Source organism: Equus caballus, chromosome 15 (genome assembly GCF_041296265.1).
Source record: "Equus caballus isolate H_3958 breed thoroughbred chromosome 15, TB-T2T, whole genome shotgun sequence".
NCBI classification, from domain to species: Eukaryota; Metazoa; Chordata; class Mammalia; order Perissodactyla; family Equidae; genus Equus; species Equus caballus.
The window spans coordinates 103,543,016-103,562,301 of record NC_091698.1 but is presented as its reverse complement, the minus strand read 5'-3'; the positions used below and the strand labels follow the sequence as shown (position 1 = coordinate 103,562,301).

At 39.6% G+C, this 19,286-nt stretch overlaps 1 long non-coding RNA gene across 1 annotated transcript; it reads left to right on the top strand.

Annotated features, from left to right (window-relative positions):
- The first annotated feature begins 5,580 nt into the window (after positions 1-5,580).
- Positions 5,581-19,083, top strand: LOC138917940 (uncharacterized). Its single transcript, XR_011426633.1, has 3 exons — positions 5,581-5,700; positions 6,853-12,240; positions 12,442-19,083. It is a non-coding gene; the product is annotated as an uncharacterized lncRNA (long non-coding RNA).
- Positions 19,084-19,286: the final 203 nt, after the last annotated feature.

Below are 19,286 nucleotides of genomic sequence, written 5' to 3'. Positions count from 1 at the left end.
AGGCTATGTAGCGAGGTTTTCTCCCACTCTTTATTCTGCTTACTGAACAAGGTCCCGTTGATCTTTTTATTTTATGCTCCATGTAATGATGTGGGATTTCTCCTTATGGGTTGTCTGTCTAATCTAAGTTTACAGAAGAGGTTTGGTCATAGGAGAAACTTGGTTTTTTTCCCTAATGCCATAGCCCAACACTCCTGAGAAGACAACCAGCAGATATATATAATAATTTTGTCATCATTTGCCTTCACATGAGTTGGTGAAAGCAAAATTAGGAAACCTGTCTGATTTGCATACATTAATGTGGTAACCTAACCAAAAGTCATAGGGCAACAGAGCTGGAAAGCATTTTGAAACTTATATGGTTAAACCTATTTATTTGACAGATAAGCATGAACTCAGGGGGATTATTGACTCTGAGTTCAGGCGGAGGTGAAATCAAATGCAAGATTCCTGACTCTACTACGATGTTGGCACTACACCATTTTTCTGTTAAATCATTATGCCCTAATAATTTCTTTACACTGTTTTAAAAGTGTCATTATCTCACTTGTTATTTACAAAACATGGATAGATAAAACATGTTTTTCCTGTCTAAAGCCCTCATATTTTTTTGGACTCAGGAAAATATTATCTTTTCAGAGCTCAGGGTTTTCCTGAGAATAGTAAAACTCTTCTACTGTGAGAAAACTGCCCAGCTCACTTTAAGGATGTGAGATTCTATCAAGGAAAATGCTAGCATCATCTGGTCTACTGATGGAACCTCGCTGACTCAGTCACAGTCCAGGGCGGGCATGAAATCGTATTATAGACAAGGATTTTATGAGAAATGAGTTATGAATATATTAAATAGCAGTTTTAACCATTTTATTCAGTCAGGCGCTTAATCGATGTTTTTAAAAGCCCCACTATGCTCAAGCACTGTGCTGCTTTTGGTGTACAACAGTCCACACTAGCAAGCAGAAAGGGTCTCTGTCCTCGCTAAGCTGGAATTCTATTAAATAAGACAATTGCAATGTAATTTCAATATCACCATTTTTAGCTATTTTGTTGAAAGTCAAACGGTCGTAAACGTGGCATCTGGGGACATTTGGTACTAGAAAATAGCGAAAGCCTGGAGTCCCATGTGGAATGGCGACTGTGAATTTTGGTCGTAGATTGCAATGCTGTGCACAGGGAGAGTTTGTGAGGAGGGGCTGCCGCTGACTTTGATTTGCTAATTAATTTTGCAGAATGACATAAATTTACACTCCATAGGAGACTATGAAGCACGTCTATTCCACCTTTTGTAGAAAAGAAAATGGCTAAACTCATAGCTTTTTCCAGGGACTTGTTTAAAAAATCAAATTAAAAAATAAAGCTGCAAGGTGACTGTTCCCGTTTGGTAGATAGGCAACGTCAACCAGATGCCCCGAACTCCCAGCATCATGATCCACACCGACATGTTCAGCCTGGTCTATGAGCTGCGTTCAGAATTACTACCCTCTGGTCTGAATTGCATGCATATTTTACAACATAAATCCTATGTACATGGATACCCTTTTCTGGTAGGTGAAAGGATAAAATGACGAAATCACATTAGTCAAAGGTATCTGATGTCTGTGGTGTTTTCAAAGGCTCCTTCTTTTCTTCCTTGCTTGTCCTTGTTGCTCCTGAAGAGGAAGAATGGTGTTCCAAATATGTCCTAGCTTTTGGCCTCTCATTAGTTGCCAGGAAATGCTAGTTGCCAGGAAAAACATAAGTGCAGTTGTTTCTGGGATCGGTTGCTTTTCTGTGAGTAGACAGGTAAACATAGGCTCTTTTATTCTGTAAAATTTAGGAAAAGAATGTAGATTATACACTCCATGCCTAGGATCACACTCTGTAGGCCTAGTTCTAAGATTTTTCTCCTCCACTTTGTGGAATACCTGGGGGGTGGGGGCATTCAGGAGAACAAGATGATCTTATGCTATAGCCATGCGACCCACAGTGACACTTAAGTGTATGCATTAATTTTTGTTGCATGGTTGGAAATCAGTTTGCAACACAGCAAAAAATATAATCTTGAAATGATTATGCAGTGTTATTTTATAAATGCTAGAATTTTTGCTGTTAATGTGGAAGCTGAATGATGCCATAAATCCTAAATTGTAAATTATCTTCTGTCACCAGATTCAGAAATTTCTTTTCGATGTTGTTTAATAGGTCCAAGAATGAATTCTGACCAATACATGAAGGAAAGGAAGAAATTTTTTAAAAACCGAGCACCTTGTTCTGCCAGGTCTGTCCACAGTGTATCTGTGAGCTGAAGGTCATGCTCCAAGGAAGCAGAAACCCTTGAGCACAGCAGTGGCTGTGGCTGCTTCCCAGAGTTGAGTGAACGTAGTAAGGACATCTTTTCCACCTGGGGTGAAGTTAAGGGAGGTGGAGGAACAATGGCTGATCATGTTCCCAGAGCACACACGCCTTATTAAAATAAAATAAAAAAAAAAATATATATATATATATATATATCTCCAAATGCTTTAGGAGTTCTTTAGTCTGTCAAATAAGGATTCCACTTGCCTAAAGCCTTGAAGGAATTTATGTAATAAGATTGTAAAAGGATTTACACGGCAAACCTATGATACAGTTTGTGCCTCCTTGTCCCACTAGTAGCCTGAATGACGTAGGTTTAACACGGCCAAGTGTGCCAGGATAATGCTTTATAAGACTTCTACACTGGGAAATAGAAGTAGGTTCAGCATCCTTTTCTGTGTTATAATTCTGTCGAGCTCAATGTTTCATGTTTAAAAATAAAACAAATACTTTCCTTCTGCTCATGCAGTACACTGTAGACGTGATGACAGTCCAAGTGTCTATGACACAATCATTATATTTTAATAAAGCAAAAACTTTGCAGTGATGATTTCTGAACTCTCTGAAACCCTTTATTTTTTAACATGTAGGTATCATTCTTAAGAACACAGAAAAGGCTATCAGTTTGTGATGGAACTCTAATGGCCAAGAAAAGAATGCCTTTGTCCATCAAACAGACTTAGATTCCAAACAGTTAGTCACTTCGACAGGTATTTACTGGGGACCTACCTCATGCGGGTCTTTACCGAGGAGAAATAAACTCAGAAAACTGCTTTCGGGAAACTTCTCTTTTCGTGCAGGAAGAAAGTCAAAACACAAAATACACATGAGAAATAAAGGCTGACCGCACCACTTACTAAATTAAAATAAAAAGTAGACATTTCTGAAATTGATTATTTTTAAAAATCACGTGGAATTTTATAATATACAAATTAGATGTATATATGTGTGTACCTTAATGAAAAGATGAGCGTGAGCAATATTTTTCTGACACAAGCAGAGAAAATAAGCCTTTTCTTTTCAAGACATCACATTGTAAACCCTACAAAATATTAAAATACTAATATGGCTAATATTCACTGAGTATGTATCATGTGCCACATCTATGCCTTTTGCATATATTAGCTCACTGAATTTTCATTACAACCCTCAAAGTAGATACTCATGAACTCCCACCTTACAGCTGGGGAAACTGAGGTAGAGAAGGCCAGAAAACTCGTCCAAGGTCACACAGTTCTTTAACGGCAAAACTGCTGTCATATTCAGGCAATCGGGCTGAGTCCACAGTCTTAACTGCTGTAGCAGACCATGTCTGGGTTACCTGGGGAGGAGCCCACTGTTCTGTTTCTTGCTTAAGGAGACACAAGTAAGAAACCCAAAGAACCACCTCCATTGGTGAGGATGGCGGGCCAGCATGATTCAGACTAAAGTCATCGGAAGCATGTACTTCTTTAATAATCAGAAAGAAAACCTGAGAGTACTGAGTATGCAGTGGACAAATCAATGTAAATAAGAACTTCCGCGCTGTCCTGCCACAGACACTCCACTGTGTGGATGTGCTGTTTCTGGAAACGTCTGCTCCTGCCCCGACGCTTGTCTCTTCTCTCGCCTGTGAACTGCTATCTGGGCGTTGATGGTTTGTTGGCTCTGCTGGCTTGGACCCTGGTCCCAGATCATCTCTCCAATGTGAGGTGCTCTCAGCTGTCCCTGGGCCTCCAGCAGGGCCAGTCCTGAAGCTGCCTCCTGACGCTTACAGGGAACCCTCCCGAGCCTGCATCTCACACCGAATCCACTGCACATGGTCCCTAAGTCTACATGTCTTCGTGCTTTCACGCCTTTGCTTGTGCAATTTTCTCTGCTTTGAAACTTCTTCCCATTTTGCCCTATCTGACTACCTCCAATGTACCAAAAAACATCAAATTTTAGGTATACTGTCCTCCAGGAAGCCATCCTTGATCCTGTTAGTCTTCATCATTTGTCCTTTTTCTAATCTTCAGAGATTTTGGTACATTCCTCTCTCTTAAAGCTAATCATAGTTTATTGCAAGTGTATGTTTTCATGAGTAATCTTCCCAGAATAACAGCCAATCTATCTTGGTGATTTCAGGACAGTGAAATTCTATCTGATTTCATAGCAACTGGCCTTGGGAGTAAGCTAACTTATCTGCTGAACTTTTAGCAGAACACAGATTACTTCAGTAAAAGCAAACAAGTATCAGAATACTTTTTTTTTCTTTTTTTGGTGAGGAAGATTGGCCGTGAGCTAACATCTCTTGCCAAACTTTCTTTCTTTTTTTTTTCGCCCCAAAGCCCCAGTGCATAGTTGCATATTCTAGTTGTAAGTCATTCTAGTTCTGCTACGTGGGACGCCACCAAAGCATGGCTTGATGAGTGGTGTGTAGGCCCATGCCCAGGATATGAACTGGTGAACCCAGGCTGCTGAAGTGGATCATGCAAACTTAACCACTCGACCATGGTGCTGGGCCCAGAATACATTTTTTAGGCTTGAGATTTAGCCTCTCTGGAGAGGCTTATTTCCCTCTTATTTTCACAAACTTTCCAAGGGTGGGATCATTGAACACCCTCAAAGAGTCAGTGGTGTCCTCTTCAGTCAGCGTCTGTGTTGAGACATCAAAGAGCCAGACCCATTCACCGGATATTATCATGACACCTGGTGCCCTTTGGGATCCTATTTAACCCAAGGTGGTGGGATGTCCTCCAGACTCCTCATGTTCCGGGGCCTCACTTTCCATATGCTATCACCCACAAACTATGGGTAAGCTAGTCCTGCTCCCTCCATATCTCCCAGGAAACTCAGTGAGCTTTATGCTTTCTTTCACTTCTTGCCTTTGTTGAAGTTTTAACCCATCCTGCATTTCCTCTCCCGCAGATGTGACTTTTCTAGGCTACTGCACCTCACCCAGACATATCCCCCATTCCTTCATTCTCCAGAACATTGTTAAATTAAAGAGGGTGGCTGCTAGGGAGATACCACAGATTAAAAAAAAAAATGCAAACACTTGAAACTGGAAATTAGAATATATAGCAGTAAAAATGGATTGGATTGGACATTTCCTGCCGCTGATTGTCTCAGAAACCCCGGCTAATACCATCCTCTGTCCCGTATTACTTCTCTAATTGGACCCTTCCATCTCCAAACAGCCCTCCCACCTGCCTCGAGTATCCTGCCTCCCGCCCACTCCCCAGTTCCTGTTCCTGCTCAGAGGCATTAGTCCTTAGTGAAGAAGAGCATGACCTCTGGAATCACAGGACTTGGATTAAAATCCCAGCTTTAAGCTCCGCCTGTGACCTGAACAACAACTTACTCAACCTCCTGTGCAACACTTTCATCACAAGTAGAACAGAGGTGAGAATATTGCTAACTCACAGAATTGTTATATGGACTATATAAAGTCGTGAGTGTTTGAGATGATCTTGATAAGCTCTTAATATGTGCCAGCAACTTCTTTCCAGAAGGTTATGCACATTATTTTGATAGTTACACCAGCAGGGTTGGTGTCCATCTTCCTGCACCTTCAGTACTATCAGCTAATAGCACTTTGCTGTACATAGCTTTGATTATTGACGAGTGAAGTAGGTTCTTACGGACTTATTGACTATTTGTGCTTCCTCTTTTTTTGGTAAATTGGCTGGACATGCCATTTGTCTATTAAATTTTTTTGTGTTTTCTTTTAAGAGCTATTTATTAAAAATATTTTGTCTCTCTGAACGTTTGTTGCGAATATTTCCCCATTTCCCCTTATTTGTTTATGTTGTTTCTATTAAATTATTTTTATTTTTGCTTTTACTTTTCAAATCTATACATCATTTCCTTTATCTTTGTGACTTTATCTATTATTTTATGCTTAGCAATTCTGCCCTCTTCCTGATATGACTTTCTTAATAACAACTCAACAGATGGCTTGGGTTTGTGTTGAAAGAAGCTGGAATGACTATAAAAAGAAATGACATTATTGAGGAATCTTTTTTTATAGACCCATCTTAATGATTTAATTATTCATCATTTTTGAGACAACTTTTGTTATCAAATTCAACTGTAATATACCAAATGTGAAAATTATTATATTAGAATAAAGATGCTCTGAGAGAGTTACTACTGTGGATAGCTTTTACATGCCGTATTTTCAAGGTAAAATAGAGATGAAGCTTTTGCAACAGAAATTATGTCAACTCCGAGTTTCTATGTATGATCCATTTAGACTTAAGCCTCAGCAATAGCGGTATATTCAAGCCTTCTTGGAGTTTATCAATATTATGCAGCTGCTGTGTCTCTTAAAGAAAATGCCAAGAAGAAATAATGAGGTTGCATGGAACTCTGCGAAGTGAAAACTTTCAAGCCAAAATCACAGAGCTAAGGAAAGGAAGAAAAAAAGTCGGCCAAAGCTATAGGAAGCCTTACTGCTTATTTACATAACATTACCCTCAGTGCTTTCCATTAAAATTCTTTGAACAATTACCCTCTTTGGAATCTGCCAAAAACCAAGTCTGCTTCTTTCAGGAGCTGGTACCACACCGATAATTTCTAAGTACAGAGGATGCGACTGCAATTCCTGTTCCACTCTGAGCGTGAACTAAAGACATCTTTGATTGGCATGAATGCAGTGCCAAGTGAGGAGACCCCACTAATACCGAGAGGAAAAAAATAGACAAGTCGTCTACATTCCTGAATAAACATACCATTCACTCCATGGAAAGGCAAGTTAATTTCAGAAAGGTTTACTTCTGTTTTCTCCAGATAACAAGATGTGAAGCATTTGCTTCAACTCAGAATGTTGATAAAATTCTTCAGCCATTATCGTCATTGGCTGTTTGTTTTACACACAGGACATATTCAAACAGAATACTATTTTGGTAATTTGTTAAACTCATCCTTGCTGTACCTTCCCTGAGCATGAATAGTATCATCTCTGTCTTTTCTACGCTCTGAGAAACACTCCTTAAGAAATTAAGAAAATTTAACACTTTTTAAGTTGGGCTAAATCTTTCCTTATTTAAGATAATGGGAAATCCTGGAAAGGTATTTTTAGTTGCACAGGAAATAATGATTCCTTTGAAATTAGAACATGCATAAAAATGTATTTTACATGTGTCAACCTAATTCTGTGTTAAAAGACAAGTTGAAACTTCCTCTGTAACTCCCATATGAATAGCCAAACATTGTCAGATCTGAGTAGAGAAGATGCTGGAAAGGCAGTTTTATACCTCTACACATCAAGTATTTGCATGAAATATTCACTATCTTTAGTATCACTGCACTAGTTAAAACTCATAGAACCTTTTGATTTTGAAATATTTTTAACTGTCTTATAATACTTTTAGATAAAAGCAAAAGTCATTAAAGTATACTTCAACCCTTAGATTCTAAATAAGTAGGCGGTTTAGTTTTGATTGAAAAAATATTGAGTAAATAGATTAATGAACAGGACAATGTAATCTAAAGTTCACAATTTTAATACTATGTAGAATGGGCTAGATGTACAGTAGTCCCCCTTATCTGTGGGGGCTGTGTTCTAAGACCCCCAGGGGATGCCTGAAACTGGAGATATTACCAATCTCTATATATACTATGTTTTTTCCTATACACACATACCTATAATAAAGTTTAATTTATAAATTAGGCATAGTAAGAGATTAATAACAACTGATAATAAAACAGAACAATTATAATAATATACCATAAAAAATGTTATGTGAATGTGGTCTCTCTCTCTCAAAATATCTTATTGTACTGTACTTAGCCTTCTTCTTCTTGTGATGATGCGAGATGATAAAATGCCCAGGTCATGAGACGACAGGAAGCGAATGACGTAGGCATCATGACGTAGCCGTACTCTACTATTGACCTTCTGACGACACGTCAGAAGGAGTATCCTTGGCTCTGGACTGTGGTTGACCATGGGCAACTGAAATTGTGGAACGTGAAACTGTGGATAAGGGTGGGGACTACTGTATAAAGAGGAACTTAGGGCAAATAAAAGGCGATATTACTTTAGCAACTGGGAAATTAGGGAATAGATTTCTACCAAGGACCATCCTTCCTTTTCTCTTTTATTCCCTCTGGTTTTCTTTTCTCTTGAGATTGAACAGTATCATAGAACTAACATTTGATTTTGGAGTTTAAGGGATAGCCCTTGTGTTTCGTCATTCAAACATACTAGAGAGATATTTTGTTTTGTTTTTAATGGATTCATAATAAAAATGGTACTTTGTTCCCACTTGGGTTCTCTTCTTCAGATTCCAGATCCCTTGATAACTACAAAAATAAAAGGGCCAAATGACAGGGGAGGTTTGGGACTTTTATTTTTGGTCCCTCATCATAGTAACAGACCACACCCCAACTCTTAATACCATAGACAAAAGATATAAATTCATTGAAATGGTTAAGTCATTTCTTTATAGGAAATCTAGTTTTACTTTTTTATACAAGTTGAGGGTATTTGGGGACATATCTAACTTTTAACCAATCAAGAATATTCCTTCCTCAAAGTGTTTCTTCCTTCCTCCCAGAATTCTGTCTAGAGGTAGTACTAGATATGACTTTCTCACATTTTGGGAACCATATACTTTAACATAGTTTTGTGTGGCGGTGTTTCCTGCTTTAAGATAGCCTGATGTTTGAAATGTGATATTTAAAAAGTAGGCTGGTAATGCTGTTACAAAGGAATTTTGATGCACTAAAGACAATTCATGAAATTTTCTATAAAATCCTTTGAAGTTTCTCCTAAGGTGTTTATAGCTCCCCCATCCACTTGCACTGCACACTCCTTATTTCTGACAATGTATGTTCAACTCCCTGAGTGTTATAAAGTGAATTGTGCATCATGGGATTTACGTAAATATCCATTGAATGAATGATAAAGATTACAGAAAATATGGATACTTTTAATGATTTCAATGACTATTTACTAGCTGTTAACTCTACTGCACTTTTAGAGGTAATGTCTAGCATACTATCAAGAATTATGAGAAATATAAAGAAGAAAGAAAATGTAGTTCACAGTCAAGAGAAAAATCAACCAGTGAGTCAGACCCCCAAATGACTCAGATGTTAAAACAGATAGGGAAAATGAGTCAAGAAATGGGGAACTTCAGGAGAGATTTGCAAGCTGCTCAAAAGATTCCAATTACCATCCTAGAAACTGAAAAATACAATACCCGCAAAAAATCTAATTAATGTCATGAATAACATACTAGATCCACAGAAGGAAGAATCAGTTACTTTGGGGAAAGGTCACTAGAAATAGTCCAAACTGAAGGAAAGTGAGAAAAATTAAAAATAAACAAAATGAAATTAAACTAAGCATTAGCAACCCGTAAGATTGTGTGAAGGACTCTCATATTTGAGTCCCAGTAAAGGAGGAGAGGGAAAATGGGCAGAAAAATATTTGGAAGAATCTTGGCTAGAATTTTCCAGATGGATTAAAAAAACAGCAATCTGCTGATTTAAAGTAACTGGCAAAATTCCAAAAGCAGACCAAAGATCGAGGAAAGCATAACCTCAAAAAGCATCAAGTAAAAGAGGTGACAATTATGAGCCTGTGGCTTCCCCGCTTGAGGGCACTACCCCATCCACGTAGCTATAGTGGGAGTGGAAGTGTGTGTGTGTGTGTGTTTGCCTGTTTTGGAGGTAGAGAGTTTCAAAGCCTTAGCAGCAAAATGAATGAAAGATCACTGTTCTGAGATGGTAAAACATCCGGAAATTTAAACATTTCAAGGAGAAATCGTGGCAGTACAAGAACCCTAAGAGTGGGGCTCAAATTGAAAGACTTAATTCTCTGAACATCTGAATGATGGCTAAACTGCGTGTTCATGGGGGAGCCCCGAGAAAGCACGGCAAATAAGCAGGCAGAGTTGAGAGAAATCCACTTCAGAAAGGCAGAGTTCTTCAGAGCCAGACCTGTGATTCCACACATTTCTTAACAGAGAGCATCCTCCCAGCTGTGCACAATTTGGTGATAAAGAACACGCAGTGTCAGAGTACAGAGTTTGAAGTTAAAAATTAGGGGGAAATTCCTTGAAGCAAGGAAACCCCAAAGGAGGTGAGCCCTGTATATTCTCAAGTTCTTGGGTGACTGGCCAATTTCATAGACATAGAAAAAATTCACAGGGGATCACACTAAAAAAACAATAGGGGAAGCTATAAGAGTGGAACATGGATATCAGCATCTGTGACAGGTGAACTAAATATTAGAATAAAAAGCTAATAGTTCTCAGAAAAACACGACAGAATCCAGAACCGACACAAGGTATTATCTTCAATGTCCACTTTTCAAAGAAAATGATGGACATGCAAAGAAACAGGTAAGTGTGACACATAACGAGGAAAAAAGTAAGTTAATAGAAACTGAATCTGATTGGTCCCAGAAGCAGACAAATACTTCAAATAAGCTTTTAAACATACATTCACAGAATTAAGGGAAATGTGTCCAATGAATTAAAGGAAAAATGGTACAATGATTGCACAATAGGAGATATCGACTGAGAAATGGAAACTACATAAATGGTAATTCTAGAGCTGAAAAGTCCAAAAATATATATAATTTTTTCTACTTGATCACACCACCAGAAGTATCCATACAAATATAGTTAACTGAGTTTTACAAAAGGTTAAAAGGTTATCCAATGAAATAAAGATAGTCTTTTCAACAAATAGTTCCAGATAAATTAGATATCCATCTGCACATACATACATACATACACAAACCAAATGTGCATGACCTTGGATTGGCAATGAGTTTTTATAATACACCAAAAACATGATCCATAAAAGAAAAATAATGGACAGGTTAGACTTCATCAAAATTCAAATCTTCTGCTCTGTAAAATATACTGAGAAAATGTTCTTAAAAAAGCCACAGACTGGGTGAAAATATTTTAAAGTACACATTTGATAAAGGACATGCATCCAGGACATGCAAAGAACTTGTAAAACTCAACAACAATTAAATAACGTATATTAATTATAAGCAGAGTGTCATTGATTTACAAATGCATTCTTATAATAGATGTATGTAGTAGTCTATTTAAACATTTAACTATGGAAAATAATTACCAGAAATAAGCTAGACTGTATGTCCTAAATGTAGATGCATTCCCTTAGAACTATGATACTTTCCAGACATAATTTATCTTTTACCCAAAATCAATTTAAACAAAGAGTTTAGGATATCAAGTCTGCTTTAAAATTACATAGAAAAATATGAAGTAAAAGGAAATAAAACTGGCAAATTTGTGTGCTGTTGCTATGGTGGCAAAGGTCTCTGAACTCACAATTCTTTATTAAAAATTGTTTGGGTAAACAGAAGGGTCATTTCAGATATTAACTTTTCATTGAGTATTTTGTATATCTAATTGTAGAGTCTAACCAACTTGATCACATACTATGTTGGCTTTTTTTTTTTTTTTGAGGAAGATTAGGCCTGAGCTAACATCTGCTGCCAAGCCTCCTCTTTTTGCTGAGGAAGATTGGCCCTGAGCTAACGTCTGTGCCCATCTTCCTCTATTTCATGTGAGATGCCTACCACAGCATGGCTTGACAAGCGGTGCACAGATCTGCACCAGGGATCCGAACCAGGGAACCCCGGGCTGCCAAAGTGGAATGTGTGACCTTAACCATGGTGCCACTGGGCTGGCCCCTGTTGGCATCTTTTAATGGAAAAGATTTTTATTGTTTAAACGTAAGCCTGGAACCCAAGGCTCTCCTTGACACTCCATGTGGCACGAAGACTGAGGACACACTTGGTCCAAGAAGATGAGCTGGCTTCTGTGCCCTATTCTGATGGTGTTAACTTAGAGACACTCACAACTGGGCGGGTCACTGCAGCTACGCATTGTGATGTTCTATTAATATATGTAGAGGAAGTGAATTCTACCTTCAGTCGCTCAGGTTAGTACACTCATCTCATCTCAGTGTTCACTAGAGTCGACTTATTTCACTCGAGTTGACTGTGCTTTTTTCAGTCCTTTTAATTCAAAGCAAAACAGATAATTTTATCTTTTTGGATTTCAGTCAGAATGTCACCGACTGAAGAGTGTTGTGGATCCTCAATGGTTTCTAATGTAGTCTTTTTCACCATTTCTATTTCAGAGTACATCTCGAGAGCTGTTTTACATTTTCATACAATACCACAGACTGGCAGTAAGATTCTTGGTGGAAGAGATCTTCATTGGAGGGTAAATGATATGCATTAGAAAAGGTGACTTAAAACTCTAAATATTACTAAAAGTACAGAGAAACCCATGAAGAACTCTAAGAAAATATGTTATAAAAGGAAAACAGTGAAAAATGAGAAAACGGAGGAGGGAGAAGGGGAAAACAGGCATTCTCCAAATTTTGCCTTTTAAAGATTCTGAGGTATGATTCCCTCTGTGTTACTGTAAAGGATCTGGGTGGCCTTGATGGCTGGAGAGTCTGGGTTCCCTGGAGAATGAGCCCCTTGCAAAGTCACAGAGCTTAACTACATTGCCCTAATAAGGTCCACTCAAAGGAGTCCCTCAGCACTGGGGCTGCGGTTGGTGCGCCAGTCTCTTCAGACATCAGACAAAGAAGAGAACAGAGTTTCTATTATGTGCAAGTGCTGATGCGTATTTTATTAGTAGCTGCTCCATATATATGTGTGTTGAGTCAGATTCTCATGATTTCATGAAAAGTGAATTCCAACGAGACTGAGAAACTGCATTCCAGATCTGGTGAAAATGTCTAGTGTGCCTTTTTCCATACAGACTGCTTTTTCTCTAGTTTACTCATCTACAACGTTCTCATGGTAATATATCTGTTATCTCTTGTCTACTTTACAAAGTTCTAAGAGGATAAAATCAATTTAGTTCTAAGTGAGTGCCACATGCAGAGAGTGTGGTTCAATAAGATTTGCCAATTTCTCTCAGTTAACGTCTGTGAATTTGTTAATACACATAAAGCAATGAGGACGGTGCCCAGAGAGAGAGGTGAGCTATGGCTAGAGCTAGAAAGAACATAACTAGACACTCTAGAGCTGTGGGTCTCAAAGCACACTGAAGTGAAAATGGCCTGAAAACTACTTTAAAACATAGATTCCCGGGCCACATCCCAATATGGAATTCAGTAGACCTGGGGTGGAGCAGACGTCGGGGCAATTTTTATGAAGGTATCTTAGAGATTGTCATTTAAGAAAATGCTCTAAATATTTCTCAATGCATCTGCTTATGATGGCCAATGATGAAAGTGTGACAGAGAAGGGCCCAGTCCCCAGTCGAGCCTTCTATGAAAGGGAGTCCTGTGCATCTCTGCAGCTGTGTTTCTGCGCACCTGCCCACAGATTTCAAGGCGGGCCCTGCACGTGCTGGGAGTTTACCAAGGGGCCCCCACTCTTGGCTTGCCTCTCTCTATTGGAGATGGATTCTTGTGTAGAGTTCTACCCTTGAGTCATCTGACATAGTCCCCGGGGATGTCAGTTAATGCCACAGTACAGTGTCTACGCCATCAGAGACCTCTGGCCTTTTCCTACTGTGTCCCTACAGGCACTGGCATTGTTTCTGACACAGTATTTGCTCAATCAACATTGAGGAATGAGTGAATTACTGCATGAACGAATAGTTTGAATCCCCGGGATTCTAATGACATTGGTGGGGAGACAAGCAAAGCAAGTCTTTTTCTCCTCCTTCTCAGAAGTGAGTCTGTCCGTAGACACTTCACTGACCTTCCTTGATTTCTGAGGTCTGGCTCTCCTCCAACGCAGATTGTAACAGGTAGTCGACAGGTGGCTAGAGAATCTCCCTGCCTGTTAGATCTCTCTCAAACTTCCTGACAAGAATTATCCATTCTCAATCAATTATGCCAATACGTTGTCATAAAGAAATGACTCCACTACAGAGGCTCAAGATGAAAAGCCATCAACGCAGAATAGCAGGCAAGAGATGGATGTGGAATGGAGGGTCCGATAGGAGGAAAAGGGGCATCTCACGTTGGGACAAAAACAATTCGAGGTTATAAGAAGTAGGGAAAGTCCCCAGTGTTGAAAAACGCAGCAATAAAGCAGCAGGGAAACCTCTGGGGAGAAAAAGAAGATTTCAGAAGTAGCTGTTTCTGAAGTAGAAGAAACAACAGGCAAAGCAATGGACACGGGCTCGCCAAGGAGGGACGGTGCCCGTGCCTCCGTGTTCCAGGAGAAGGCGAGAGCGAAAGGGACTGAGCTTGAAATCACTCTACTAAGTGCAACAGAAGTTAAAATGTGAAAGGTGACCGGAAGTTCACAGGGAGCCTTGAAGATGTACGTGAGTTCACACAGGACTCTGGATACGCACGTGTGCACCAGTCTCCTGGCGGAAGTTTGACAGAGTACAGAAAGAACGAATAAAGGGATTCTGGGGGAAATGAACTTACCAAAGAGCTTGGGCAAGCATTTTTCATACTTTATTTCATCTTTCCTTTCATATGTCTTTTCATACTTTTATTTCTTTAAGAAAGTGATTGAGGAAACAGAACTTCAGAAAAGTACGTCTTTCCCCTCCCGGAATCCTCAGTGTCTCTCGGCGCCCCTGGCTCAGCACCCACCCAGCATGTCCTCCAGGAGCCAGCCCGGCCTCGCCCTCGCTCCTGCTCCAGCCGCCCCGGATGCCATGCCACCTCGCCATCGCCACTTCATTTTCTTCTTCCCAGCTCAGGGCCATCTTCTGGGCTATCAGTTTCCATTTCGTAGAGCACTTTCCATTTCATCGCCCCCGTCACCATTCGGTGGGTCTAATTCTTACACACAGTCTAGATTGAAAATTAAATATCTCTTTCTAAAGAATGTATTCTCAGGCTAATAGTCTAGATAGGCAGAGTGTCTCATGCAATGTATCCTCCAAACTAGACGTTCTGAAAGTAAAGGGGACGTTATTAATGTTTATGCTGAGACAACAGGTGTGAAAGAGCATTGTTGAGGTCAAACTGGGATGCACGTTACTTTAAAGTCAGGATTCCAGGATCTGGGCTCCACATTAGTCTGCTTGGGCCGTCGTAAGAAAGTACCACAGACTGTGGGGCATAAACAGAAAGTTATGCTCTCAGAGTTCTGGAGGCTGGAAGTCTTAAATCAAAGTGTCAGCAGGGTTAGTTTCTGCTGCAATCTCTCTTTTTGGCTTGTGGATGGCCACCTCCTCACCGTGTCCTCACGTGGCCTTTCCTCTCTGTGTGTCCGTGTCCTAATCTGCTCTTTCTACAAGGTCATCAGACTGGTGGATTAGGGCCCACTCTAATGACCTCATTTAACCTTGATGACGTCTTTGAAGGTTCTGTCTCCTACTGTGGTCACATTCTGAGGTGCTGGGTGTGGGGCTTCAGCAGAGGGATTTGGGGGGAGCACAGTCCAGCCCCTAACAGCCCTCACACAGTCCTGTACTTTTTCTTCAGAGAGCTTATCTCTAGCCAAATTTAGTAGGTCCACATGCATTTATTTAGCGTTTGTCTTCTCCATTTGTGACAGTAGAGAGCAGGTGAAGGCATTTCCTTCATCGCCAGGACAGTGCTTAGCGCAGGCTTGGCATCAAACAAGTATTTGTTAAATAAATGGGTAGAAAGCAAAAGGTAATGATACACATATCAGAAAATCTCTTGGCAAGGTAAAATTAACGTGCTTTTGAGAAGTCACAGTGAAGAAAAGACCTGCCGACAGTTGGTCTTTGACTGTACCTGGCACTCGGTCACCTGTCTTAGCTAAGAGGCTGAAGTTGCAGGAAACAGGCTATAAATTCAAGAATAGAGCTAATTTGATTTTTTTCAAAGAGAAAGACAAAAGGGAGAAAAATAACAATGGATTATCATGAAGACTCAGGAAAGCAAAAATCTAAATTACCTAATTGGGCAAAAAGTGGACCACATATTCTGAAAGTGCTACAATGCCATCAGATAAGATGGATGCATCGGAGCACTGGAGAACACCGGCTTTGTAAACACGAGACATGTTATAATGACCCACTGGCTCAGAAGGGTCATGACTTGCCCAGGTAAAAATCACATTTGGGGTACACTCAAGATGTGAACCTTGGTACTCAAGATTCTGAATCATGGGCTCCTTCCTCACTATTTCTGTTTCTGTACCATGCTGCTCCCACGGAGAAGCTCTCCAGACGGTCTTGTATCAATCCTATCACAGGAATCCTTCCAGGTTGTTTTATGGGAAAGTCCATTACCAGATTTCTATTTCAATTTAATCTTTTTCATTATCTGATGTCATTAGTGCTTCCTTGCACAGCGCCGAGCTTTCTTCGTTGAAATGAAGCCAGCATTGCTGGGTAAGGTAAAGGGTACTGTTCCCACGCTCGTGAGTCAGGAAGGTCTGTGGATGCATCTGCCTGTGTCTGACTCAGTGAGGCTGAGTCACCGAGCAGGTCTGCCTTGTGTCTAACTCAGCCTCAGCCAAGTCACACCCTGCTGACCTCAGTGATGGTGCTAACCAAGGCCACAGATGAGGCGCTGAGTACATGCACACACACAGCACGCACACCACATGCCTGTGCACACACTCGCATGTACACACACATGCACACACACACCATGAATGCATGCACCACTGCATACCCAGTTATGTCATGTGTGGCGCTTAGTAATAAATCCAGGAGTGGAGTAGTCTTTACTCAATATAGTTTAAAAACGTAAAACAACTTACACATGACTTGCTTAACCAATTCCCTATTGATAATCATTGCCGATGTCCGTTCCTCCACAAGTGATTTTCCCCGCATCTCAACAGCATTTGGTTTACTCCTTCCCAAAAGGTATTTTAGACTTCTCAGTCCAAATCTGGAGTTATGAATCTCAGGTTTTAGATTTTATGGGTGGGGTGAGGAAGTTATCTGTATAGTGAACAAACAAAATTGGTCAAGACAATTGTCCCCCCCATTTACCTGTTTTTTAATTTCCTCTATAATTTCTTAATCTTGAAAGCTGTGGGATAGATGACAAAATATCAAAATAAATTTCTTCTTTAATAGCTTAAATGAGTATTGATATAAATGCGGCTGAGGGCAAGTTTGAATGGTATAATATGTGGAAAGGCATTCAAAAAATATCATTTCATCTTTCTACCCAGATTCCCTAAGTTAATGGTACTTCTCAAAATAACATAAATAAAATTAACATGTCTCCCCAAACAAATCATGGAGACATGAGGGAGTAATGAGGGTATACATTAGAAATCCGAAAAATTGGGTTCTTGTCTCAAATTGAGCCAATTAAGTCTATGGAGATTTAAAAATCTATGCCACTCTGGACAATGAGGAGATGTCTTCACTGACAAGCGTGGCTGTCTTGAATGTCATTGTAGGCAAGGTGATTGAAAGTTTCCTGACACACGTAAAGCACCCAGTGAGTCACAAAGTTTAAGAGGTGGGAGGTATTTTAGATAGCAGCTGGTCCAACCTCATCATTCTACAAATCCTGAAGCTGAGTCAGAGAGAAAACATTCCTCACCCACATCACAAGTCCAGTTAATAGCGACTAAGAAACAAATTCAAGTTTCTGCGTCATGGGACATTCACACTATTTGCACCGCTTGTACTTTTTCCCATTACCTTTAAATGAAACGCACACTAAACTTCACAGAGCTAGTTTTCTCTCACTGTATGGCAAATCATCATAAATGTGGCAGTTTGAGCAATTTGCACTTATTATCTTTGATAATCTCCTTTTTGATTAACTCAAAATCTATTGATTACTAGCTGTAATTACACCTGTAAAATTCCATTTTCCACATATCAGTGGCCTGATATCTCATCATATGGGGATGGGGAATCAAGACAGGCCATTTTGGAACTGTATCACACTTACTGAGATAGTCTAACTTCTGCTCAGAAACAGAAAAAAGAGAAAGCAATGCTAAATCGCTCTGTTACAGTTTAGCCGCTTTATTGGCTGAAAGGGGATCCAGGCAAGAACTTCCTTGAAGACAGAACTACATTTGTTGGTCTCCATCAGATGGAGAGTTGTTGGGTCTGTGGCTTCACCTATGATCACAGGTTATTATCAATCAGCTCAACAGAAAAAGGCCCTGTTTACTGTATGGCGTCCAGAGGAGAAACACGTCCTACCAAATGTACAGTTTTTCCAAAAGTGGAATCATTTTACAAACTAAGAAGATTTCCACCAAGACCACTGCCTGTCACTCTCTCTCCTTCTGTTGCTTTGTTTTTCTTCACAGCACTTAGCACTGCCTATCATTGCATTCATCTTCATTGCCTTCCTCCCCCCTAAAGTGTGAGGTCTACACAGGTGGAAACGTTTCTGTTTTGTTCACCACTCTAACCCCACTGTGTGTAACAGTGCCCACACTCACTAGATGCCCCAGAAGAGTGCTGAATGGACGTGTGTGGACCTCACTAGACCACAGGAAGCTTCATCTTTGGGGCCACATCAGTATGTCTGGTTGTGTGACTTCCAAAGAGAAGTGACACAGCGTGGTGCTTTCTAACGTAACTAGTGTTCTGTTTTACCAACTGCTTTATATTTTCTATGTTCCTTTTTTCTCCCCTTTGTGCTTTCTTTTGGGTTATTTTTATTATTTCACTTTTTCCTCTAATAGCTTGTTAGTTATACATTCTTATTCCACAGTAGTATCCTAGAAATTTCAAACTGGTTTTCATTTATTATATTCAAAGATTCATTAATGCTTTGGCCACCACCCACCAGTATAAGGATAATAGAGGCTTTAAACCAATTTTTTTACACTTTTTTTGCATTTTTGCTGTAATGTATTATAACTCTACATGTATTCCATTACCCCATAGAATTTATAATTGTTATTTCATATAATAAATATTCATCTAGTTATCAACATCTTTATCCTTTCTTTTTCTTAATTCATTCAAGAATCAATTTCTATCTGCTTGAAGGATTTATTTGCATATTTTCTTCACTGAAGATGTGCTAATCATGAAAGCTTTCAGTTTTTAATAATCTAAAATATTTTTTGAAGGCTA